The sequence below is a fragment of the Vombatus ursinus genome, unplaced genomic scaffold (genome assembly GCF_900497805.2).
Source record: "Vombatus ursinus unplaced genomic scaffold, bare-nosed wombat genome assembly UNPS02008614.1, whole genome shotgun sequence".
NCBI classification, from domain to species: domain Eukaryota; kingdom Metazoa; phylum Chordata; class Mammalia; order Diprotodontia; family Vombatidae; genus Vombatus; species Vombatus ursinus.
The window spans coordinates 1,368,356-1,395,421 of NW_020948392.1; positions in this window are offsets into that span (position 1 = coordinate 1,368,356).

Genomic DNA, 27,066 nt, shown 5'->3' on the forward strand with positions numbered 1-27,066 from the left:
ATTCAGGGTAAGAGATGTGGAAGGTGGAAGGTGAATGAGGCAGGTGGGTGGGCTACAGGAAAAGGGAAGGAAAACCAAGGGAAAGACGAGGTGGGCAAGGAGGGAGTGGCATGGGAAGCGGGGGGGGGGGGGCAGGGGGAATGGGGAGCAGAAGGAAGGGTTGGGGAAGAACAGAGAGCAGAAGGAGGGGCCTAGGGAGAATGGAAAGCAGCCAGAGAGGCCAGGGGAGAATGCGGTGGGAGTTGGAGCTGGGGAGGTAGTGCTAACTGAGGCTGCGAAGAGGGGGATGCCATAGCCCTGGGGGCTATAAGAAAAAAGTCACCCAAAAGATCTGATCCCCAAAAGGAATGGTCTTTATTCCTCATTTGTGAGGCAGCTCTGGCTACAAGCATCTCACAATCTTTTCTGAGGATGGGGTCTCAAGAAAGCTCCACAAAAGTCATTAGGTAGGAAATCTCTGCCCATTTTCCTTCTCTGTGACAATATATGTAAGAGAGTGTATGCTGTAATGTCCCAAAAATGGGCTATGCCTTAAAATTTTCCAGATGATACTGAGGCCAAAGGGTGTTGCAAAAGAACACCAGTAGGGGTAGCTAGGTGGCACAGTGGATAGAACACCAACCCTGAAGTTAGGAGGACCTGAGTTCAAATTCAGCCTCAGACCAAACACTTGACACTTACTAGCTGGGTGACCCTGGGCAAGTCACTTAACCCCAGTTGTAAACACCAGCCTTTTCTTTTCAAGTTCTTTAGAGAAACTATTTTTTTTCCAATTTTGTAAAAGACAGCTTAAAGGCAAATTTTTGGGAATTGAAGAGGATTGACCCATTGTGGTCATGGGGGCTGGAAGTCACTCCCTTCATAAAGGAGGACCTGGGAATAAGCCTTGGGAAACAAACAAACAAAAAATTCTTCTGAATCACTCTTCATGGTAGGTGAGGTAGCATGGTATAGTGGTTTTGGAATTAGAAGACCAGGGTTCAAAATCTAGCCCTGCAACTTACTGGCTTATTAATTCTTTGACTTGGTGTAAATTCCTTCCAGCTCTGGAACCTTTCGTCCTGATCATATTAAGTTTCTATAACACTCTGCTATCAGGACTGAAGAATCCACCAACCAATAAGAGCAAAGATGTCAGTTATTGTTGAGTGAGTAACTTAATCTACATTAATAGTATGAAGTCATAGACTGCACACTAAGGACACATCTTCACCTTACTCAGCATGTAGGAGCAGCTTAAAGGTTAAAGATTTACTATCTTTGGGTATTAAGATCATTTCAGGAGCTAAACCAGACTCAGTACACTTCTAATATCTATCTGTCCATTCTCCTCTAAGACCAGAAGCAGCAAAGGTTCTCTAAACTGGTGATGGTTAGGGCAAGATAAATTTATTTAGGCATACTGAAGGATGATGCTATGGAAAGAATATTGGATTTGAAGTCAGAGGTTGTCTGTGTAACCTTGCACAAGTCACCTAAAGTTTTTAGGATGATCAGCAAAACACCAGGGTTGCACTAAATTGACCTTCCTGTTCTAAATCTATGAGCTTAGAATCCTAAAATAAAGGCAGCCTGGCATTGTGGATAGCATGTTTGGCTTGAAGTCAGGGAGTTCAAATTCTGAGTTCAAATTCTGACAATAGGGCAAATTCTCTGACTTCCATTTGCCTCATACAACTCCCTAGAATTTATCTGCTAAACCCTAGACATATTGGAGAGAATGACTCCAAGGTCTTGTGAGCCTATAAATCAAATCAAATTAAAGTATTCTCTGTGCATATATTTATTGCAAATATACATAGCACAACATAACACAATCCTGACAGGAACATTATCCAGTTCAAATGTATATACTTTTATTTCCTAACTTGTATAGTTTCATACCTAAAAAAAGTTTCATATTTCCAAGACTACTGTAATTAATATCCTATTAAACATTTAAATAAATTCAGAGACCAATTTCCTACTTAATGAACTGTCCTTAAAGATCTGATTCCTAGGGAAATCAATTCTTGAATTGAGCAAATCTTTGTCTCTACCCCCTCCCACCCCATCTTATAGAAGATGGAAAGGAAATATATACTGTTTCCTCAACTTTAGGCATCAAATGAGATTCAGTATAATTTACAAGTCTTTTATTCTTGATTACTAGGCTATTATCTCTGTGTCACTCCTAGTTTTATGACTTCCATTTCAGTAAGACACGCTGTTGATTTCAATTTGTCTATGATCTGACCAGTAAGAGAAAAAAATTTAAAAAAAACATACAGAAGAATAAATAAATGCACACTGTGTGACAATGGACAAGTAACTTAGCTTTTCTGATCCTCAGTTTCTTCCTCTATAAAATGGGGATAATAATAGCACTTGCTTCATAGAATTATTGTGAGGATCAAATGTTAATGTCTATAAACAGCTTTGTAAATCTGTCAGCTCTGATCATCATCAATACTTTGTCTGTTTCCCTTTGTCTCTCACTGTGTCTCCATCTCCTCTCTCTCTCCCCTCACTGTCTCAATCTTAACCATGTGTATATATACAGGTACACACATAAAAAGACATTAGATGCCAGGTTGAATTAAGTTACTGTACATTTTAATTGCCAGAAAAACAAGGAATTATGGTGGCTTCAGAGCTAACCCATGGTCTATTTTTCCCTGTTGCTTTGCTACCCATTTTCCTTTGGTTCTCTAGTTCTCAATATAACAAGATACCAGATATCTGCTTTGAATAAGTGTAAAGTCTCCTATGTTTTCTATGCATTTTAAAATAGCACTTTGTCACTGCTGGTTCATTGTCCCAATTGCTTTACTGAATTATTTAGTTGACCCTATAAAGAGATCATTATTTTTTGCAATTCTACACAGAATGAGAATCTATATTCAAAACTCTATGACTGTATTTAGTTGAATTTCATGATCTCCAGTGGAGTTAAATTACATACATACAAAGCAAGAAGGAATAAATCACAGGCATTTTTCTTTCTAAATGAAGCTGGTGTGCTTATTTTTGTAGCTATTTTAGTATATTTTACACACACATATTTCTTAATTATATTTAATATATTTTTTATTTTGATATATTTCTTAATTATTCTGAATAAAAAGCCTCAACAGTGATTTACTTTAAAGAAGGTCACTCTAAGAGGATTTTTATAAACTTATGGTTCACAGCTATCAATACCAGTTTTTACTTGCTGAGAGGCAGGCAGGTGGTATAAATATTTTTGTATTATATACACAGACACAGACATACATGTTTGCAAAGACAGAGATGAAAGTACATATATGCAGATACAGATCTACATGCATATGTATATATATGTATGTGTATGTGTTTATATGTATATGTATGTCTATGTATGTGTATACGCACACATAAAATAATGGATAAAGTGTACCTCTGAGGTCGGGAAGACCTAGGTATAAAAACCTCTATCTCTTACTAGGTGTGTGACCCTGGACAAATCACCACCTCTATAATCCTCAGACACTTCCCTAGGACTTATCTTCTCAGTCACAGATAAATTGTCATTAGAGGAGTGAGTTCTCATACTTTGGAACTTTCTAAGCTGGTGAAGAAATCACAAATCCAGACAGTGTTTGTGTATCTATCATATTACATATATTAGGATAATATGAATATTATCAAACTGAGTCATGGAACAGCACCTACAGTTACTCAGACAAGAAATATGAGAACCACAACTCACACACAGTTCATCTGAATCTAAGAACAGTGCTCTTTACATTACACCTCACTGCCCCGCATTCTCACCTCCTGATTTAAAGTATAAGTTATGACTGTAATATAATAAGACATCTTTTTAACAAACAGAGCTGAATTTATAGAGAGGCAGCATGGTAGAGTGAGTGAAATATTGGACTTGGAGTCAGAGAAATTTATATTCAAATTCTACTTCTTGATACCTACTAGCTGTGTGACCATGGGCAAATCCCTTATCCTCTCTGGGCTTCCATTAAATTTGAGCATCTTTCTCCTTTTATGCAAATCCCCCTACCCATTAAGAACACAAGAAAAAATAAAACTCATTACAAACATGTATAAATCAAATCAAATGTCCTGATTGACCATTTCCTATTTTTAAAAAAGTCTCATTATGCACTGAGTCCTTCACCTCTCTATCAGGTGGTGGGTTTGATGATTTATCATTATTTTGCCAGAATCTTTATTGTTCAAGAGTTCAGCATAATAGTATTCCATCACATCTATATATCATAATTTGTTCATCCATTCCCTAATTTATGGACACCCTTCCAAAATTCCATTCTTGTCTATCTCAAAAAGAGCTACAAATATTTTTGTATATTCTTAGAATCTGTTTTGCTTGGGACTAATCCCTCCCTTTAGCTACCTTCCCTCTAATTTGCCTCCCTACATTCTCCCTTTCTCTGGGAAATTGAATGACATAATTATTTTAAAGCAGATTTTAGCTACCATATTTGTTTCTTTCATTACTTTTTCCCAATTTCCCAGTTTAATGGAATGTTTTTCTATACTCAACTGTGTGTGTATTCTTCCTTCTTTTGCTTGTTTTTGTATTTTTTTTTTTTTGCTAGACGATGGTGTTAAGTGACTTGCCTAGGGTCACACAGTTAGTAAGTGTCAAGTGTCTGGTCTGAGACTGGATTTGAACTCAGGTCCTCCTGACTCCAGGGCTGGTGCTCTATCCATTGCGCCACCTAGCTGCCCCCTTCTTCCTTGTTTTGACCAATTCAAATGAGAGCAAGGTTCAAGTGTCAGTTACTCCTCCTTGACCCACCCATTGCTTGTATAAAAGTATACTTGTTCACCATGATTAGTGAAATACTTTTCCCTAACCTCCCTTTCCTTCTCCTATTCCTTCTTCTCTATCTTTTCTATTCTTTCAAGATCATTAAGGCATAACACAATTATTCCCAAGTGTTGTCTAATTGTACTCCTTATATGAACCTAGATGGTGATAGGGTTCAGAGGGGATACATATCATCTCCTCCTATTTGAATGTAAGCTGTTTACCCTTGTTTTGTTCTTTATCAGTTTATTCATGTTTATCTTTTATGTTTCTCTTCATTTCTGTATTTGAACTTCAAAGATTCTCTGGTCTTTTCATCAGGAATGCTTGGAAGACTTCTATTTCATTAAAGATCCATTTATTATTTTGTAGCATTATGCTCGGTTTTGCTGGGTTATTCTTGGCTGTAAACCTGTATCTTTGCTTTCCAGAATATTGTATTACAAGCTCTCTGCTCCTTTATATTGATGAGTGCAAATCATGTGTGATTCTGACTGAGCCTCCTCAGTTCTTGAATTCTTTCATTGCAACTGTTTTCCGTATTTTTTTTTTTTACTTCATAGATTTTGATGCTACAGGGAGTTTTCATTTTGAATTTTCTTTCAGGTGGTGACTGGTGGACTCTATTTCTATTTTTGTCCTTTGGTTCTAAGAGATCTGGGCAATGAGTGTTTTTTTAGGTAAAAATTTCTTCTCAATCTCTTTCCTAGGTGAATTGTTTTTGCTATGAGATGTATTAAATTTTTTCTATTTTTTTCAGCCTTTTGGCTTTGTTTGAATATTTCTTATTGCTTCATGGAGTCATTCACTTCTGTTTGGTATATTCAAATTGTCAGGGAATTTGTTGCTTGGACTAGGTTTTTTACCTCTTACAGAAAGCTGTTAATTTCCTTTCCAACTCTTTCTTCCATACCTCTTACTGCTTTTTCCTTGAGAGCTTTCATTCCATTTGTTAAAAAATTTGAACTCTTTTTTTAAACTCGTCCAGAAATTCTAGTTGAGTTTATACCCAATCTGTGTTTTTCTAAGACTTTTCTTGTAGATATTTTGGAGTCAATCTCTTCTTCTGCATTTGTCTTGACTTTCCTTGACACCGTAATAGCTCATCATGGTAGGGTTCTTTCTTTGTTTGTCCATTCTTCCAATATACTGAGTTCAGACATACTGTTAGGGCTGGGATTTACCACACGTCTGAAGAGAAGGTCTGTGCTGGTCCTGTGGCTGATTTCTTAGGTATTGACTTTTGTGCCACTCCAGTATCTCAGGGACAGGCTAGGGAACTGCAAGCTTTCAGTTCTCCCAAAGTGGTCTAATACAGGGCAAAGTTTGATTGATGCCCCTTGGTCTGAGCCCTGAATTTGCTGACCTGAGTTTCATTTTATGTAATAGTAGTCTGCTTCTAGACTCCACCTCTATAAGCCAGCTGGAAAGCTCTATTGGCTCAGAATAGCAGAATTATAGGCTCCCTTTTGTCTGGGATTTCTGCCCTGTTATTGTCCTGTAGGTTGAACTAGATGTTGGAAGTGAGACTTTGCTTCTCCTGAGTTCTGAGCTACATCATTTTGGCTACTCCTGCTGTCTTCTGAACTCTTTTTTTTCCTTTTCCCATACACAGTTCTAGGCCTCCCTCCTTGGACAATGACCTTCTTCTCTGCCCAGTACAGGTTCTCTTCTCAATCTACTCTTAATTTGTGACCTAGAACTGGGTAGGGGTGAAAAGCTGCCAATCTGCACCTGTCCCAGTGGTAGCACCCTGTAAGAGTCTGTAAGGAAGGAGTGGGAAATGGCATGGTCTCCATCTTGTATCTCCTCTTACCCTGGTGTATAGCGTCTCCCTGGGGACTGGAGTGTTTCCCGTGATTCTCCTGAACTGACCTGTTTCCCTTCTCTGCAGACTTCTTAATCTCTTTCCCTATGCCCACCTGGGCTGGACAAATGGCTAAGCGTTTTTTTCTTGATTTCCCCACCAGTATTTGACCTGGCATATTTTCTAGATCTGTCAGGAGTTCTATAATTAGGATTTCACCACACTGGTTCCGGTCACTGTGCTATCTTCACTCCTACCTGCTCTCTTATCAAGAGTCTTATAGTAATGAAAGAGTAATTGAACTGTGACAAATTGATAGCCAACATGAAATTGGGCATTTGGAAAGGGGTTCATGAAATAGTGCATGCTGAAAAGACACAACACTTCTTTAGTCTGTGGGTCACAATAGATTGACAAATTCCCATCCAAAGCAACAGAATTTATATTTTCCTCTGTATATATCTTTGTCAGATGGGATAACAAAGGCTACACATATCTCATTTGAAATTTAACAAATATGGTAGCTAAAATCTGCTTTAAAATAATTATGTCATTCAATTAATTACTTTCAAGGTTTAAGGAAAAAACAAGTTGCACAAGCTCTAAGCAAACAAGTCATTGCAATGTGCAGTATACAGGACTTCATAGGATCATAACCTCAGAGCTAGGAGTGAGTTTATTGTTCCATTGCTTTGGACTCTCCATGACCCCATTTGGGGTTTTCTTGGCAAAGAAAGCTTGCCATTTCCTTCTCCAGGTCATTTTACAGATGAGGAACTGAGGCAAAGAGGGTGAAGTGATTTGTCCAGGGTCACATAGCTAGTAAATGTCTGAGGCCATATTTGAACTCAAGTCTTCCTGTCTCGAGGCTCAATGCTCTATCCACTGAACCACCTAGCTAACCAAAGAAGTGAGCTTAAGGACTATCTAGTCCATCCCTTTAATTTTATAAATAAGGAATTTAAGGCCCAAAGAGATTGAGTAACTCGTCCAAAGTCACAAAGACTGTAGGTGAAAGAAGTTGGATTTTGGCTACATGTTAGTTCATCTTAAATCTTTGACAAGTACATAAAGGACTTTAGCTATAGGGTAAGTACAATATCACAAAGAAAACTGGCCTTACTGGAATCTCAGTATTTAATGTGGCTGAACTATTATAATTAAAAAGAGATAAAATAGTATTATCTGCAAGAAATTTGTTCTGTTTTGTGGGGAAAATAACATCCTTTCTTCTATGAATGATAGCAGGCACATTATTGAGTCATCCTGTTTGTCCTTGCATCATTAGGCATGATGGATCATCTACTAACAAAGGCAATTATGTTATCTGTGTTCATTGATGGAAGAAATAAATAAACTGTGGGCTTATATACCATTTCAGCTAGAATTACATTTGGAAAGGACCTCCAACCTTGAACACTATCAAGCAGGTCTCGTTTATAACATACTTTCAATATTCATTTTACTTAACTAGCTGCACTCAGAGAATATGATGGCTGCTTTGAATTACCTGATTATTCTCTGTGGTAGCAATTAACTAGAGTTGATGGCTTTTTGACCACAAATAGATCAAGTTACATTAAAATCTGCACAACAAAATTGTCTCTTGTTCATTTAAATGTTATATAAAAACAATAGAATTCACATCACTTATGTACCTATAGTCTGAGCAGGGCTGTAGCATTATCAGCAATATTTCTTGGCATCACAAGCCAATGGTTTAGCTGACAGTATTTATGGAAAATTATATAGGTTCTTTTCTTCAATGTTGTAATTTACTAGAGGCACACAGTGAGTAGTTCAGTTGTAGATCAACATCTGTCATGCTTTTCCTTTCACTCTCTCCCTTTTTCTTATGTCTCTCTTCATTCTCACTTTCTCTTTTTCCTTTGCTTCCTTTCTTCCTTCCCTCTATCTCACATCTCTTTTCCTTACTCTTTGCTTCATTCTTTGTTCTCTTGTCTTTCTGACAAAGGGCTACTGATGCCCTGGAAAGAGATAAAAAGATCGTAGACTTCAGTCTTAGGGGGGTATTTCTGACTTCAGAATCTTGGAGGTGATAAAGTTATGGGTTTGGTGAGATCTAAGGTATGATCACTGAAGTGGAATGAAGATGTTAGGCTTGAAAGTTGGGTTTAGTGAATTAAGAGGTCCAGGTGTTTAAAGAGATGAATTAAGAGCTTAATAGCATGTATGGAAATCTAAGACCTCATACAAAAATCTAGTGTATCCTTGGGGTCAGGACCTAGGGCACAACACCCAATGTAGAAAGGACTAACTAGGGTTTCCAGTACCAGGCCTTCTTTTCTCCTGAATGAACACTTCACAGAGAAGATATCTGGGTTTGTCTTATCCCTTTATATTTTTTCATTTAACTTACATGGCTGTTGCCACCTGAGTTCAGTCTTTAGCCCAGATAGATGATCCAAATATTCTTCCAGTTCTATGGTGTCTGGAAAGGCTAATGGCCCCAACCAACTAGTGCTTCCCAAAGAAGTCCTAGGCTAGTAAATACATTTCTTATAACCCTAATCAGAGTAATCAGAGTAACTACCTCTCAAAGGAAAACAACCCTTCCTTCACTTTCTACCTACTTGCCATCCTTATCAAACTCAACCCTATCCCTTCTCAGTTCCTTTGCTTCTCTGCCTTCCCTTTCCATAGTGACCTTTGGATCCTTGCTCTATTATTAACAAGCTCACTTCCTCCATTTCCAGATCATTCCTTTATCCCCAACACCCAGCAACTTTTGAAGTTGATTCCATCCATCTATATTATCCAGCCTAAAACACTGTAGCCATGAACAATTGATCATTCTCCCAATATTCTTAAGGAGTTTGGTAACTAGCTTCCTTTTTGCCCAGCCCATGTCTTTCTATTTTTGAACATCAATATACAGGTTGATGTTCCCTAACACACGTTGTCTTCTCAATTCATCAACTTCTTCCACTCTAACAATGTACATCTTTGCCCCACCTCAGCTGTCAAATAGGAAGGTCATATTTTAGTTCTCACTTACAACTGTACCACCTCCGTGATTTTGAATCTTGAAGCATCACTCCATGTTTCAACCAAGAAGATGTTTCATTCTTGGCTGATCACTCACTCACCTCACATGCCCATAAAGTTGCATATCTCTCATAACCATCCCCTTCTCTTCTTATGAAAGTACAAAGAGCAAATAAACAAGGTTTAAAAAGAGTGGCAAACATCTAATGATACTGATGCCATTTTTCCGGGCAGCAAATGGGGAGAGATATTGGAGAAGAGACTTCTCAGTGTTCTTTAATGTGGGGAACTGATACATCCAGGCAGATAACTGATCTTATTGGGTCATTGAGTCAGATAAGAATTTAATGTTTCATGATTATATTAACTTAGGGATAGCCATACCTTTCAAATGCAATAAGCTAGCTGTTGACACTGGGACATATCTGTACTTTGTCCTCATCCTCTCAAGATAGCTCAAACATTTCAGGAATTCCTCTATCTTTAACAACTTCTGCTTCCCATGATCCTCTAGGATCTTTTCCCAAGGAATATAAGGGCATTTATCCTGGAATCACTACTCAAAAAAAATGAAGAGTTTAGTGACTTTTTTTGGCATTCTTCTGATCATTTTCCAGGTTAATTGAATCATTTCAGAGTGCCACCAACAGTTTAGTGTGGCATGTATGACAGAGATCTTTCCAACTTTATATATTTCTTTCATCACCTTTTTTTCTAATTTGATGAATGTGCCTTTCTCTTATTATTAGGGAGTTGGAGAATTTTTAGATTTTTTTTGGATAGTTCACATTTTCCCTTTCAAAAATTTTTCATACCTTTTGGCCACTTATTTGTTGAGGATGAGCTTCTGGTCTTATGTATTTGATCTATTCCTTAATCTTTGGAGTATTATCAGAACTATTTATTATGTAGATTTTTTTTCAGTTTGACAATTTCTCCTATTAGTATAGTTGCATTGGTTTTGTTCATGCAAAACAATTTTCATTTTATATTATCAAAATTTTCTATTTTGAAAGTTCTGAAGTTCCATGTTCCTTGTTTAGTTATGACTATGCCATTACTACCTTTCACCCTAATCATAACTGTTAAAGGTTCCTCCTGTTCTTGATTTTTATATGACTTTTTGCATTCAGTTTACTCATCCATATATAGCTTATGGCATACAATGCTGGGTCCAAATTTATTTTCTTCCAAGCAGCTTTCTAGTTTTCCTAGCAGTGCTTGTCAAATAATGAGTCCTTCTCCAAGTAGTTTTTATACTTGAATTTACTGAAAAATTGAACTATTGCTTTTTGAATCTACCTGATTATCTAGCTATTGCATTGCTCTCAATAAAAAATAGTTTTGAGGATTATTGCTTTATAATATATTTTGAAAATTAGTAAGATTTCTAGATGATTTATGCTTTATTGAACTATTGTCATTTGAGAATCTAGGCCTTTTGTTCTTCCAAATGAACTTTCTTATTATAATCTAATTATATAACTAGATAGATGGCTCCTATACCTACTCCAGAAAAAAACCCTAAAGTTAATGATTGACCAAATAATATAGATCTAGATCTAGAAATACATTGAGAAGCTATATTAAATCATATCTTCTGCCCCAGGACTTCACAAAAAGTCAAGCAGAAGCCCACAAGTAAGAAGAAAAGGAGACTCTCAAGCAAAGTGAGGGTCTCCACAACAAGAAATAAAAAATGTGTAGCCTACAAGGTTTTGTGTATGGAGGGTTCAAAGCAGAGAGCTCCACTGAGAAAACCCAAAGCAAGTCATAAACCCCAGGATTATAAGAAGGCCAATATGGTGCTATGACATTCTGACCAGGACAACCTAAGCCCAGGGATTCTTAAGCCCATAAACCTCTATTCTGAGATGCAAAAAAGGGTGTTGTGAAAATCAAGTGCTCTAACATTCAAATTCCAGGGGTACTTAATTTTTTGAGCTGGAAACCAGACCAAGAACCTAGAGGAGTTAGAGTGAGACCAAAGAATAGGGATGACCGAAAGTGGAGGGTCATTGATACAGTTTTAAATGCACAGTAATTAATAGAAGGAAGCATAGGCAGGCAGGATAGTTTTGAAAGTAATATGTTGAATGATTACTTATGTAGAGACTAGCACATGTAGAGTACCTATGACAGCATCTCTCCACATGGATCATTCTAGGGAGCATATTTCTGGAAGAATCATGATGATATGTAATGAAAATTGCCCTAGAGAAATGTGACCCTACATAGATATTCTGTAACTGATTCCAGTCTATTTACTACATGGTTAGGAGAAGTCTTTTCTATTGCCTACACAGTCAGAACTGAGGGGGCCTTTAAAAGGCACTAGCAACCAGAACTTTGGCCCCTTTGCTTTTAGACTAGTCTTTCTTGTTTTGACTCCTTCCTTAATGGTAAGAGACAATACTATAAAAAGGGAAGAGAACTGGGGCCTTTTCCCCTCTGATTCCCACATATGGTCCCATAAAACTGTCTTGGTCCTTCTCTTTTGCATTTGTTCTTTATCCATTTTAGGTGAAGGGATTGGAGATTCCAACTTTGTGAGTTTTAAAATATCAGGAAAGTGATATTGATATCCCATCAGTTTTGGTTTGGTAGTCTACTCAAAGGAACATGTTGTAGTTCTGCTGTGTATAAGGACATGACAATGTGTCCTTTTTATTTTTGGTGTTTGTTTAGAAATAAAATAAATAAAATACAACATAACCCACATAATCAATTCTGCCCTGTCATTCAAAATAATCCTCTTTGGAAGAAGCTCCACTTCTAGAGATGCTCTCACTGCTCAAATAATTTCTCAATGCCCTCTTTTAGAATTGCCTTCAGAGTCAATTTTTAAGCCACAGAAGAAAATCAGTGTGTGTTTTTTTTAATCATAGGCAAAACTCCCTTAGTCTCATATTGTTTTTTAATCCTCTCTCACTGCTTCAGTCAGCTTGGCTTCATCTCTCCTCCACTGATTAGCCAATATCTGGAAGAAAGAGGAGTTATCACTACATGTGGTAGCTGACAACAGAAGGACCCTGGTGGTATAGAGGTTTTGCAGTTAGGGAGCAAGAATTAGCTATAGATTCACATGGAACTGGAAGCTATAGGGAGCTTTCCATGGAACACAACAGGAAGTAGATTGAATAAAGCTTTTTTTTTCTTTTATTTTCTGGCTTCTGTTATCAGTGCTATAAATTGGTAACATGGATATAAATGACTGAGCTATAATGATAATTTTCAGAAGTTTAAAAAAATTTTATTTTACTCTTTGTAATGTAAGTTTGTCCTTTCATGCATGAGGGTTATTTTGTGTTTTCTCTCAGGTTTTGATTTTGTTTTATCTATCTATCTATCTATCTATCTATCTATCTGTCTGTCTATCATCTATTTGTCTGTCTTTGTGTCTATCTGTCTGTCTAGCCATTTATTATGCTTTAGTAAAAGGTCCTTGTGAAAAACTTCAATTTGTTTAGTGAATGAAGAGGAAAAGAGATATTTTCCCTTATTAGTCAATTGAAGTAATGGCAGTGATGAATCCAGTGAAAGGGTCCAGGAAGACCAGAGGCAGTTGGGGCCAGACAGAATATGGAAACCCAGGAGAGAAAGAGAAGAGACAGCTCTGTATGTTGTTGGGCCCTCCCAACCTGAATTGTCCTATTAGACCACACTGTAATTTCCCTTATTTTTAGCTTTTAATCACAGGCAGACTCTTATCTAAGATAATTTAAAATTCTCTGAAGACAAAGAAAAAGACAAAATTGCCTCTTCTAATCTATATAAAATGACATTTCATTCATCCAGCACAAAATAATTAAGTACCTTCCATACCAATATAGCTTACCTTTTTCAATACTTTGGTATAATTTTATAAAATTTTAATTGATTTTTTTCTAAATGTTTCCCCTTTCCTCCTTTCCTAAATAATATAAAATATTTACTGCAAACACTTTCCTGAGTCTTAAATAACCATCTAGGCTCACTCAGCCCAATATCAGAGCATCAGCCACTAGGGATAGTAAAGGGGGAAAATGACAATACCTTAGTCCTTTGATGGAGTGCCATTGCCTTCCAGGAAGAAGGTCACTCCTTATTACTCCTCCATTTCTTCAAGTCCCAGTTATTCAGAGTTTAAGGCTGACTAGGCAAAAAAACTCCTTCCCACAGCTGGCATTTCCTTCTCCCAATTCACTTCTGTAATAATCTTCTGGAGTCTATATCCTGTTCTGCCCTCCATGCCCCACTCCCCCACTTCATCTCCTTGTGTTCTCTTGAGCCTAATTCTATTTTAACAAACTTTTTTCTGTTTTATTTTTTAAATTAATAAATTTGGTATTAGTTTTCAACAATTACTTCTATAAGCTTTTGAGTTTTAAATCTTATCCCCCTCCCTCCCCACCTCCTTCCCCAAGACAGCATGCAATCTGATATAGGCTCTACATATACATTCCTATTAAACATATTTTCACATTAGTCATGTTGTAAAGAAGAATTAGAACCAATAGAAGGGACCACAAGAAAGAAGAAACAAAACAAAACAGAAAAAAAGAGCAAATAGTATGCTTTGATCTGCATTCAAACTCTATAGTTCTTTCTCTGGATGTGGATAGCATTTTTCATCATGAGACTTTTGGAGATGTCTTAGATCCCTGCATTGCTGAGAAGAGCTAAGTCTATCGAAGTTAGTCATCGCACAATGTGGCTGTGACCGTGTACCGTGTTCTCCTGGTTCTGCTCACCTCACTCAGCATCAGTCCATACAGGTCTTTCCAGGTTTTTCTGAAGTCTGCCTGCTCATCATTTCTTATAGCACAATAGTATTCCATTACATTCATATACCACAACTTGTTCAGCCATTCCCCAATTGATGGGCATCTCCTCAATTTCCAATTCTTTTCCACCACAGAAAGAGCTGCTATAAATATTTTTGTCCATGTGGGTCCTTCTCCCATTTTTATGATCTCTTTGGGATACAGCCCTAGAAGTTTGCTGGGTCAATTTCCTATGTTTTAGAACTCTTCCTATCACACTCCTTCCATCTTCCTGCTCTCTAGAAAATACTGCATTCCTGGCTACCCTCCCCAGTATTGGATGAATCTTTTCTCATCCCCTCTCCGAATCCCCCAACATACTAAGCCAGGTTAAGAACACTCCTCACTCCTCACCAATACTTTCAGAGATTTCCTCATCAAGTTCTCCTCCTATGGGGTTCCTTCTACAAATTTGTCCTGGTTGCTATAAACTGATGACCTTATGGTCATTCTCCTATTTGATTTTGGTTAGCACCTTTTGTCACAGTCTTTACCTCTATTGACTCTCATACGTGTGAATTTATTGGTGCCAAACACTCTTGACTCCCAGTTTATCAACTGCTTCAAATTCTATGTTCTGAACCATCACTCTATCTCAGCCACATATAAAGAAGATGATGCAGTAAAAGAAATAGGGGAGGGTTCAAACAGATACTCTCACTGCTGCCATCTATCAGTAGAAAAACCTGTTTCTTTGAAGTTTGCTCTACCCATACATATCACCTTTTCCAAATCATGATTGCTGTTCATGTTAGTAGGTCTTACCATTCCTTATAATCTTTTGATATTCATGAATCAGAGTTGTTATATTCTTTTCAGACCACATCTTTCTATCTTTCCACTCTTTCTCTACCTGCCTCCTTCTAAAACTATTGTTTTTATGTGAACCTGAGAATTTCTATTTCATACAGTTTTGCTTCTTTTAAGTATGTATTAGATTTAAGCAATAGTAGCAAAAATTATGTTGCTTCTCTATTTCCTCTTGTAAATATCCTTTTGCTCTCATCTATGGATTTAATGGTTTGTTGATGTTCTTTTCTTCCTTTTTTGTATGATTATCATTATCCTCTAACTCTTCCACACACATGCACAACTCCTACACCCCAAATAGATGCCCTTCCCTTATAACAAAGTATAGTTAAAAATCACTATTGATTAGAGAAATGCAAATCAAAAAAACTTTGAGGTACCACATCACACCTATCAGATTGACCAACATGACAAAACAGGAAAATGATAAATGTTGGAGAAGATGTGGGAAAATTGGAACACTAATGCATTGTTTGTGGAGTTGTGAACTGATCTGACCATTTTGGAGAGCAATTTGGAACTATGCTCAAAGGGGCTATAAGATGTGGATACCCTTTGACCCAGCAATAGCACTTCTAGGGCTGTATCCTGAAGAGATCATACAAATGGGAAAAGGACCTACATGTATAAAAATAGCAGTTCTTTTTGTAGCAGCAGAGAATTGGAAATTGAGAGGATGCCCATCGATTGGGGAATGTCTGAACAAATTGTGGCATATGAATGTAATGGAATACTATTGTGCTATAAGAAATGATAAACAAGCAGACTTCAGAAAAACCTGGAAAGACCTGTATGGACTGATGCTGAGTGAGGTGAGCAGAACCAGGAGAACACTGTACACAGTCACAGCCACATTGTGCATTGATTAACTTTGATAGACTTAGCTCTTCTCAGTAATACAAAAATCTAAGACATCTCCAAAAGTCTCATGATAAAGAATGCTATCCATATCCAGAGAAAGAACAGTGGAGTTTGAATGCAGATCAAAGCTCACTATTTGCTCTTTTTTTCTTCTGTTTTGTTTTGTTTCTGCTTTACAACATGACTAATGTGAAAATATGCTTAATAGTAATGTATATGTAGAACCTATATCAGTTTGCATGCCATCTTAGGGACAGAGTTTGAGAGGGAGAAGGAGAAAATTTAAAACTCAAAAGCTTATGGAAGTGATTGTTGAAAACTAAAAAATAATTAATTAATGAAAAGATAGTTAAAACAAATTCATAGCTTTATTCTACTCACATCTACTTTATTCTACTTACTTTATTCTACATTCTATATCTGAAAACATCTCATTCTCTACCTCTAGCTAAGTGTTTCTCATTTAGTGGTTCTCAAATGCTTTGGGGGTTTTTGATAATGGTTCAAAAGGTTCTAATAACATCATAGGTAATAAATAGTTGCCCAATGATGTTGCAAATATTTTTTTTTCTCTGGGACAATAAGCAGGTGCATCCTTGAAGCATTTTAGGTTTGTTTCAGAAGCAATTTAAAACTATCATGATCATACACACAATGATTTTGGTGTTCATGCAGTGATTACATCAAACCCTGACCACTTTGAAGTGCAATATATTCTTGAAGTTTCTCAACTTGTCATCAAATTGTTTCTAAACCACTACAAGGTTTAAACAATTGAGTGAAAACTGATTTCCAACACATGGTCAGATGCACATGCATACCCTTAATTGTATTCTGTATATTGCACCAATGCAGTTCCTTCATTCTTCTCTGCTACTTTTGTAATTAAACTTCATCAGCTATGTAATCACAGAACCAAATGTTTGCTTTCTTGCAACACAAATGTCAGGCTGTTTGCAAACCACAATTGCTGGGTGCTTTACAAGTCATCTTGAAACCATCATGGACCATCACAAGTATTCTGTAGAAACAAACCTATTGCTTTTCATTGAAGTATTAAAGCTGTTTTTCAATTTAAGTTTACCCTTCTCATATTATTATTATTCTCTTTGGTGGAGTTTCAAATGAAATGGCTGGCAATGTTGGTCTGTCATTTAGTAGAGTCTCTATGAGAATATAGCTGGTGTGCCAGTTGTAAAAGAAAATAAAGTCTGATCTAAAGATCTTTTCCTTACAGAGGCTAGTTTATGTGTAAATATTGTTAAAAATGAAGCCATATATGCAATTGAAGTTTAAGTACATTTATAAGTCATATAGTACTTGTCATTAGCCAACAGAAAAGTAAATATTTTATATCATAAATAGCTTTTCATTTTTATTGATTGGTTAGAAAGCTATTTCTCTCAGAATCCAAACATGGTAATAACAGCAATGTTTAGCTGTGGGGGAGTGTCCTAATGCATGTGTATTATTAGGACACAAAGTCATTAGGAGGAACACACACTTGTATTATCAGTCTTCTTAAGATGAGGATTGTTCATTGCATAGACAAGAATTCTTAAGTGTTACAAAGTCATTTTCCTTTATGTTACTGTAGGAATTGTATAATGTGTTCTCCTAGTTCTGCCAACACTACTCTTCATAAATTCATGTCTTCTCATGTTTCTCTGAATTTCTTTTTCATAATTTCTTATGTCACAATAATGTCCTTTTTCATTACGATATAAGTTGTTCAACTATTTCTTAATCAATGACTGCTCACTTTGTTTCTAGGGCTTTGTTCAAACTAAAAATGCTGCTATAAATATTTTTGTATAAAATGACACTTTTCCTTTCTCTTTAACCTCTTTGTGGTACATATTTCGCAGTGGTCTTGTTATATTAAAGGATGTGTATAGTTTAATGACTTTGGAGAGTATATTTAAGAGTTGTTTTGGTTTTAATTTGCCTCACTATTAGTGATTTAGAACATTTTATATGACTTTTGATAATTTGCATTTCATCTTTTGAAAACTGCTTGTTCATGTCATTTGAATATTGCCTTTTGGGACACAGCTCTTGCTCATGTATATTCCAAACCTATCTTTGAATGAAGCCAAGATGGCATCATAGCAGGAACAAGTGCAGCAAGCTCCCCCCACCTAATGCAAAACTCCTCCTAAGAGATCTAGAAAATATACCAGAACAAAGTGTGATGTGGGAATATGAGAAAAAAAATCACAATGAATCCATCCTTGGTCAACATAGGAAGATAGACTGAGAAGTCTATGGATACTTAGAATGGGGTCAAACTAGAACTATGTCCTGCCAAATACTCTAACACCTGGAGAGATAGGGTACTGGGATAAGAAGAGGATCCAGATTCAAATTGGGCACCTCATGAAGGGTGCAGAAACAAATGCCAACTGGCAGCTTTCTTGTCTACTCCCCTGTCCCAGATCACAAATCCTAGGCAGACTGAGGAAGGAAATTGCATACAAGGAAGGAATTCTGGGAGAAGGAGCGGTCCTGGGTCCTGGGTTGTGTCACCAGAGAGGAGCAATTTCAGAAGCAAAAAGTACCAATAGCCTGGCTTGGATCCCGGGAGGAGAGCAAAGCCTCTCCAGCTTCCAACCCAGTCTGAAGTCTACAGAAAAATAGCTATGGTAGGAATTCCAAAGCAAAGGAAATTTGCATTTCTATCCCTCTGGGTGACTAAGTACATTAGCAGTCTACTGTGGCTCAGACACAAAACCAGGTCAAGAACTTACAGTGCTAAGATAAGGCAGCAATCAGAGTTCAACCTGAATCAGAAAAAAAGTTGTGAATACTGAAAGCTTGCAGATACCCAGCTTGATCTGTTTCTGAGATCCTGGAATAACACAACATTCAACATCCCAAGAGAGTAGCAGCAAGATCAGACCAGGAATTTCCTCCAGAAGAATTCAGAGCATAGCATTAACATCAGTCCAAAGTCCAAAGTCCAAAGTCAGGAAATAGGCTGAAAGAATGAGCACACACACACACACACACACACACACACAAAAGAATCCTACAATAAAAGGCTATTATAGTGAAAGGGATGCTCAAGAAATAACTGTATAAACACAGAAGAAAAGAATATCTACAAAAACATCTATTGGCAAAGCCTCAAAGAAAAATAGAGGTTGGGTATAAATTCAATTGGAATTCCTTGAGAAAATGAAGCAAGAGGTTTTTTTTTTTTAATTTTTTTTATAAATAAAATGAGAATAATTGAGAAAAATAAGAAAAAGTAAATAGAACTATGGAAGAAAGAATTACAATGGAAATTAACAAGAGGTATAAAGCAATAAACTCCCTGAAAATTAAAATTGGCCAAATAGAACCCCACAACTCCATGAAACAAGAAGAAAACTGTTTTTAATGTCAGAAGACCAAAAACGTTGTATCTCTTATATCAGCAAAAGTGACCTGAAAAACAGATCAAAGTGGGGGGAGGGAAATTAAAAATCATTGCACTCCCCGAAGCTTTGGTTAACAAAAGAACCCAGACATTGCATTTAAAAATAATGAAAGAAAGTTGTCCAGATTTTTAAACCAGAAGGCAAAGTAGAAATAGAAAGAATCCACTGGTTGCTTCCTGAAAGAAATGAAAATTACTAAGAACATTATAGCCAAAATCTAGTTTCTAGATCGAAGAAGGAATATTGCAAGCAGCTAGAAAGAAAGAATTTAAATACCAAGAGGTCAGTTAGAATCACACATAATTTAGCAGCCACCACTACAAAGGAGCAAAGAGTTGGGAATATACTAATTCAGATGTCAAAAGATATAAGCTTACAATAAAAAATAACTTACCCAGCAAAACTAAGCATATTGTTACTGGGGGAAAATAAACTTTTAATAAATAGAAGACCTCCAAGCATTTCTGATGAAAAGACTGAAGCTCAGTAGAAACATTTAAGTTCCACCACAGGAGTAAAAAGGCAAACATGAACAAACAATGATTAATGACTAATTAACAATAAACTGGTTACATTTAAATAAGGAGGGATGATACTCGTGTTCCCTTTGAACTCTATCATCATCAGGGGTCACGCAGGGACTCTAATTAGACAGAAGACCTGGGAGTAATTTTGCTTTGCCTTAATAATCTTAAAAGAAGAATGGAAAGGGTGGGGAAAGGGAATATATGTTGGAGGGTTAGAAAGAGGGGAAGGTTAAGGAAGGTTAGGAAAAAATGAACTCATAATTCTGGCGCTCAAGGAAAACTCATACAAATAAGGAGGAAAGGGGGGAGGGAGTGACTGACCCTTTAACCCTATTCTCTTCTGAACTGGTCAAAAGAGGGAAGAATACACACACACACATACACACACACACATATACAGAGTTGAGTACAGAAATACATTTCACTCAACAGGAAAATAAGAGGGAAAGGGAAGGAGAGGGAATTAGAGGGGTATAGATTAGGAAAGGAAGCACTCGTAAGGAAAACAAACTTCAAGGATGCAAAAAAAAACTATGTATTTTTAGCTTTTTATTGAGGGGGAAAAGAATTGGAATTTGAGGGCTGGCCCTCAATTAGAAAATGTCTGAATGGGTTGTGGTATAGGGATGCGATGAAATGTTGTGCATTAGAAATGATGAAGGGGTTGGTTTCAGAGATAGCTAGGAAGACTTGTATGAATTAATGCAGAGTGAAGTAAACAGAACTAGAAGAACAATTTGCATACTGAAAACAATAGTGTGGAAATAAATATTTTTGAAAGACTTTGAAAGAACTTTGATTGGTTTCATGACCATGATTCCAGAGGACAAATGACAAAACATGTTATCTACTTGCTGATAGAGAAGTGAGAGACTAGGAATGCAGAATCAGACAGACAAATAGATAGGCAGGCAGACAAATGATATATAGAAAGATAATAGATGGATGATATATAGAGATATAATAGGTAGATAAACATTTTATTTTAGACATTTTTGTTGTTACTCTTCAATTGTTTCAGTTGTGTCCAACTCACTGTGATCCAATTTGAGGGGTTCTAGGCAAAGACCTAGAGTAATTGGCCATTTCCTTTTACAATTTATTTTACAGATGAGGAAACTGAGGCAAACAGGATTAAGGAGGTTGCCCAGGGTCACACAGCTTGTGAATGTCTGAAGCTGGATTTGAATTCAGGTCTTCCTGATTCCTAACCCAGCATTCTGTCCCCCACCCCACCGCTCGTATTTTAGATTTAGTCATCGTGTAAATTTGTTTAGCTTGACTATACATGTTTGTAATAGAGGTTTGTTTGTTTGTTTTTTTCATTCTCATTTGGGATCAGGATGTAAGGGAGAGTAGGCAGATTTGGGCTGATTAAAAGAATTAATAATAAACCTATTCTTCACCCTCACTGGGATTGTCAGTCAATCTACACCTTCCTTGCCTTCTACTCCATTACTCTCCTCCGCTTTCTTCCCTTAAAAATCTTGATGAAATAGTTAACCAGTTTTACCTTAAAATGTCATACACCCTTGAATCGTACCCCTCCCCACCTTTGCCCTTTTTCTACTTATTTTTTGCCAGATCTCTCCTCCCAATTATTTTCATTATATGCCTTCACCTCTGCTCTTAAGCTGCTGGAAAAAATAACAAAACCTTATCAATTGTGTTCACTACAGGTTATTATTATCTAATCACAGCTAGATTCTCACTGTTACAAGGTAATCCTTTAGTTCTCCTCAAATTGGTTCCCTATCACAGTCCCTAGTGGCACTTATGAACTATGGTTTTCAGTGAATGTCAACTTAGAAAGCGCTCTGACCTTGGAGTAGCTTTCTGAAGATCCATGTGTAGGGGTTACCCCTAGATGCCACATGATCCATTACTACTGTATAATTTCAACTGCAGATTAGACTGTTATTTTTCCTTCTTCAACTTGAATAGGTAACTTGGGCCAGGATTGCTCATTGTGAAACTAACAGAGACGTAGCTCAAAGGAAAACCTGGGAATGATGGGCACTAACTCTGACACAACACTTGCTACTACACATTGCCTCTCCTTCTCCCGCTCCGAATTTAGAGTCAGGATGCCTTTCTTTGCAAGCACATCAAAAATTCTTGCAATTCAGTCCTCAGAATTTTAAAAAAGAAAGATCTCAAACCAGGATCTAATAGAGAGAAAACACTTCATTTTTAGAAGTACCAAAGTGTCTGGGAAAGAAAGCATAACTGAGCCATGTGCTTTGATCTCATTGAAGAGCTTGTCTCAGCATTTCAATTTCATTTGTAACTTCAGGGTAGGGGTAAGGGGGAATAGTCAACTCTCCAGGGAGCTGGTAGGAAATTACTGCAGAGCTACCAGGCAGTATTTTTGTTGTACCTCAATAATTAAACCATGTAGGAAGAAAGTGATTGAGCCACAAATGCGGGTTCCTTCTAAGACAGATACACCCCATTTATTTTACATTATGACAATGAAAATGATGATAATCTTGATGGATTTTGAATACCTGCACTTTAGTACATGCTCTATAAAATACCTAATTAAACAAGCCAGTAAGGTATCAGAATTTTTGTTACTGTACACATATATAAAAACATAATGGTACATGTTTGAGTGTTCTCCTTTCCATTTACATTAGCACTAGCAAGCATGTAATGGGCAGGTGATGAAACTGGCAATATATAAAGGAATAGCTTCCTTTCTAAAAGACCTCTGACAGTAGATTTTTAGTTTGAAATTGCTTTTAAAATGGAGATTTCCAAATGTGCCTCTTTATTCAAACACTGGACATGAGGGGGATCACTTTGGAAGACATAAATACCACTGTCAAACTTTGCTCATTCTCACATTTTATCAGTCTCTGCTTCTCTTCTCCTTACTACTCACTCCTTTTTCTTCAGGAAAGATGCCACTTCTAGGTACTATACATTTCTGGTTCACCTTAGGTGAGCTAAAGAGTGCCTATTTTCAAAATTATGTGGCAACATATAGCACAAACATTAGTTTTGTTATCAATTTTCTTTCAAATGTTTAAAATTGATGCTATTTGTTTTTAAAGCATTTGCATCATTCAATTTGGAATATATATCTCTTCCACCTCTCCCATTGAAATGAGGTTTCCTTTGTAACAAAGATTAAACAGAAAGAGAGGAAAAAAACAATACAGCAAAACCAAACAGCACATCAACAACAATCAGAGTCCTCTCATTTCTGCTTTGAAGAGACAAATGTACATTTTCTCATCTCTTCTGTTGTGTCAACATTTGGGTCATTATAATTAAAAAATGCTCTGTTCCCTTTGGAATAGAGTGGGGTTATTTCTTCCATTAATATTGTTGTAGGCATTGTTTAGGTTATTTTTCTGATACTGCTGATTTCATTATGCATCAGTTCATTTACATTTTCCCATGTTTCTATTACTCCTTCTTATCCATTGTTTCTTATGGTACAATAATATTCCATTATATTTATGTACTGTGATTTGTTTAACCATTCCTCCATTAAGAGACCCCTATTTTTGTTCTAATTCTTTGTTACTGCACAAACAACAGCAAAAAAAAGTTGCTGCTATTTATATTATGATGTTTAGGGGATATTTCTGTCTGTCTTTGATTCTGTGGGTTATATGACCATTAATGAAATCATTCGGTCAAGGGTTACAGACATTTTAATCACTGGTTTTTTTACCGTAATTACAAATTCTTTCCCAGAATGATAAGCCAGTTCACAGCCAATACCAGTATATCAGTGTGACTATCTATAATTACTGTTTCTGTAATACCTTCTTTATCCTACTCATTACACTAGATGTTATTAATAAATCTCCATCTAGATTTGTATCTTTTGTTTGCATTTCATGTACTAAATACAAATTTTGTTGTTATAGTTTGTAAAGAACGTGTTCAGTATTCTGGTCACAAATACATTATTGCATATTTTAGGGAGACCATACCTTTTTGAGAAGTAGGATAGCCATGGATGGGCTTTATACATCACTCCTTCATTCCCCTAGCTTGGAAAATCTATCAATTCCACATCAGATATTTGTACTCTGAGGGATTCAAGGATGAGAGGATTCAAGATGAAAGCTACTTTCCTGGACGTACTAGGTTGGGGAAGGAGAGAAGAAAAAAGTGATTTGGTCCCCGATTTGGAAGGTAAAAGTTTAATATCAGGAAGTGTAACTTGCCTTCCTCACCATAAGATTATTACCAAAAAAATGTAATTGCTGATATCTAGTAAACATATTTATGAGAGCAAGCAAACAAAATAGTAATTGGGGAAGCTATACAGATTAGTTTAAGCAATAGAATACATAAGGTGGGCAGAGCTGTGACACCAGAATAAGATGATATTAGCTCAAATTGGGATAGAGTAACCTTACCTGAGAAGTTCCCTCTCAGCAGTGTTGGAGATGGGGGTGTGCAGGCACTAAGAATCAAGGCACATGCTGGGCTGCCAACTTTCCCCACATGACTGTGGTTCTGGGGATCTGCTACTCCCCAATCAAAGCCTGTGCCACAGAGGTAAAAATAAAGCCTAATTGGAATTAAGTCAGAATTTTAAAATTAATACCTATAACAAAAAAAATTGAAATGCTGAGAAATTTTGAAATACTGAGAAAGAAAATGCCCTTACATTAGACAAAATCTCTTCTATGAGACCAATATTGTCCTAATATTGAAAGTAGGTAGGGATAGGGTAAAAAAAAAAGAAATTATAAACCTATGCTATTCATGAATAATGATTGAAATTTAAAAAACAAAATCTTAGTTTAAAAAATCATCCAAAATATTTGTATATATACACACACACAGATAGATATAGAAAAATTTCCTGTGTTCAAGTAGGATTTATAACAGTGATCCAAGGACAATTAATGTAATTAATCATTTTATACACCAAAATACACGATTATATCAACAATTTTGGGAAAAGCTTTTGAGAAAAAAATTACATATTCTTTAAAAAAAACTTACAAAGAGTAGGGATAGAAGGATCTTTTTCTTTTATATTATAACTATATATACTTTTTATATATTATATACAGATTATATATATATACATATATAATATGGTTTCCTATTATCTCTCTCTCCCCATATATACATATATATGTGTGTGTGTGTGTGTGTATACATATTTGTGTCTAATGGTAGCCATCTCCAGGGTGGAGAGAGAGGGAAAAAAAATTTACGTGATAACTTTATTATACATTTAAATAGAATAGCAAGTTGTACATAATAGATTTGCAGTTTCATGTGCAATCATCTTTTTTATTATACTATGTTATGGAAATGCTTATTTTATTTCATAAATTAAAAATAAAATAGGGTTTTTGAAAAGTATTTATATTAAATCAAAGGTAACACAATATGCAATGGGGAAAGATTAGAAGTTTCCCAGAAAACACAAGAGTAAAGCAAGAAACTCCCTTTCCTTGCTTTTGTTAATATCTATAAATGTTAGCAATAGCAATCACAAGAGAAAAAAAATTAAAGGCAGAAAGAAAGTAAAAGAGGGGACCAAACTATCTCCATTTTCTGGTAACATGATTTTTTGCTTAGAGCACTCTAGACAATCAGCAAAGAAACAAACTGGCTAATTACTTTATAATCAAAATAAACACTCACACACATACACACACCCTAGGATTTCTATGTATCAATAATAAAAATACAAGTGGGGGTAATAGAAAGGGAAATCCCATTAAAAATAAGCATAAAATACATTAAATATCTGAGATCATAACACATAAGAACTTATTAAATGCTTGTTGATTGACACTGCAGACCAGTCTAGATACAAGAACAAAACGTTCTTTAAAGCAATAAAGAACAATTTACGTAAGTTAATACAGGATATTTAGTACTTGTGACTTGCCAACAAAATAAATATGAAACTACTAGCAAAATTAACTTAAAGATTTGACACTATACCAAACTACCAAGGGAATCCTTTACAGGCCTAGATAAAATAGCAACAGACTTCATTTTGAAGAGGAAAATATTGAGAATAACAAGAGGGAGAATTTTTTAAAAGAGGAAAAAAGGAAAACAGCACTTCTAGAACTCAAATTATGTAAAAAAAAGCAGCAATTCACAGAACTATTTCATAATGATATAGAAATAGTTAAGTTGATTGATGACTAGACAAGAATGAATAAAATATAAAGATTTCAATAACCCACAGTTCTGTAAAATCCAAAACATAAATCATCCAGAGAAAAATTGCCTATTTGATGAGAATTATAGGAAAAATTAGAAAGCAATTAGGTAGAAATTGGGCTTAGACAAACATCTTACAGAATAAATCACAATAAATTCAAAATGGAATATTAAAGGTCATAGCATTGGAAAAAATTCCAAGATGAGATAGTACATCTTTTACATTTAGGGACAGAAGGTAAATTTCTAACCAAATAAGGGGTGTTGATGTTGTTTAGTTATATCTGGCTCTTCATGACTCCATGAACTATACTATCCAGTAGTCTCTGGGAACTGATACAAAAATGAAGTACAAAGAATCAGGAAACCATACCTGCAATAATATAAATGGAAAATACAACAATTACAATAAAACAATCAAAACTGAATGCTGTAGAATTTTATGTCCAAGTTTGACCCTAAGGCACACTTCCAAGTCCCTACTTTCTTTATAACAATGGAAGACTATGGGACACTATTTATATTGCCACACTCTTTTTTTTTTCTCTCTTCTTTTTCTCTTTCCTTCCTTTCTTCCTTCCTCCCTTCCTTTCTCCTTTAGTTGTTTGTTTCTTTCATCTTTTATCCATCACACACAATTTATGTTTTGTCTAATTTTGCTAAACTTTTTTTTCTTTTTCATTTTAATAAATTCTTTATTATGTAATGGGAGGACTGGCCAATGTGGGCCCAATATTGGGAGCACGTACAAGCAGTCCTGTCTGATGACCATACCCACTGGGGGTTGGTAAGTCTGCTTCAGGAAGTTTTTGATGATGCAGAATAGAGGGTCCCTGTCCAAATTTATAATGTGTGG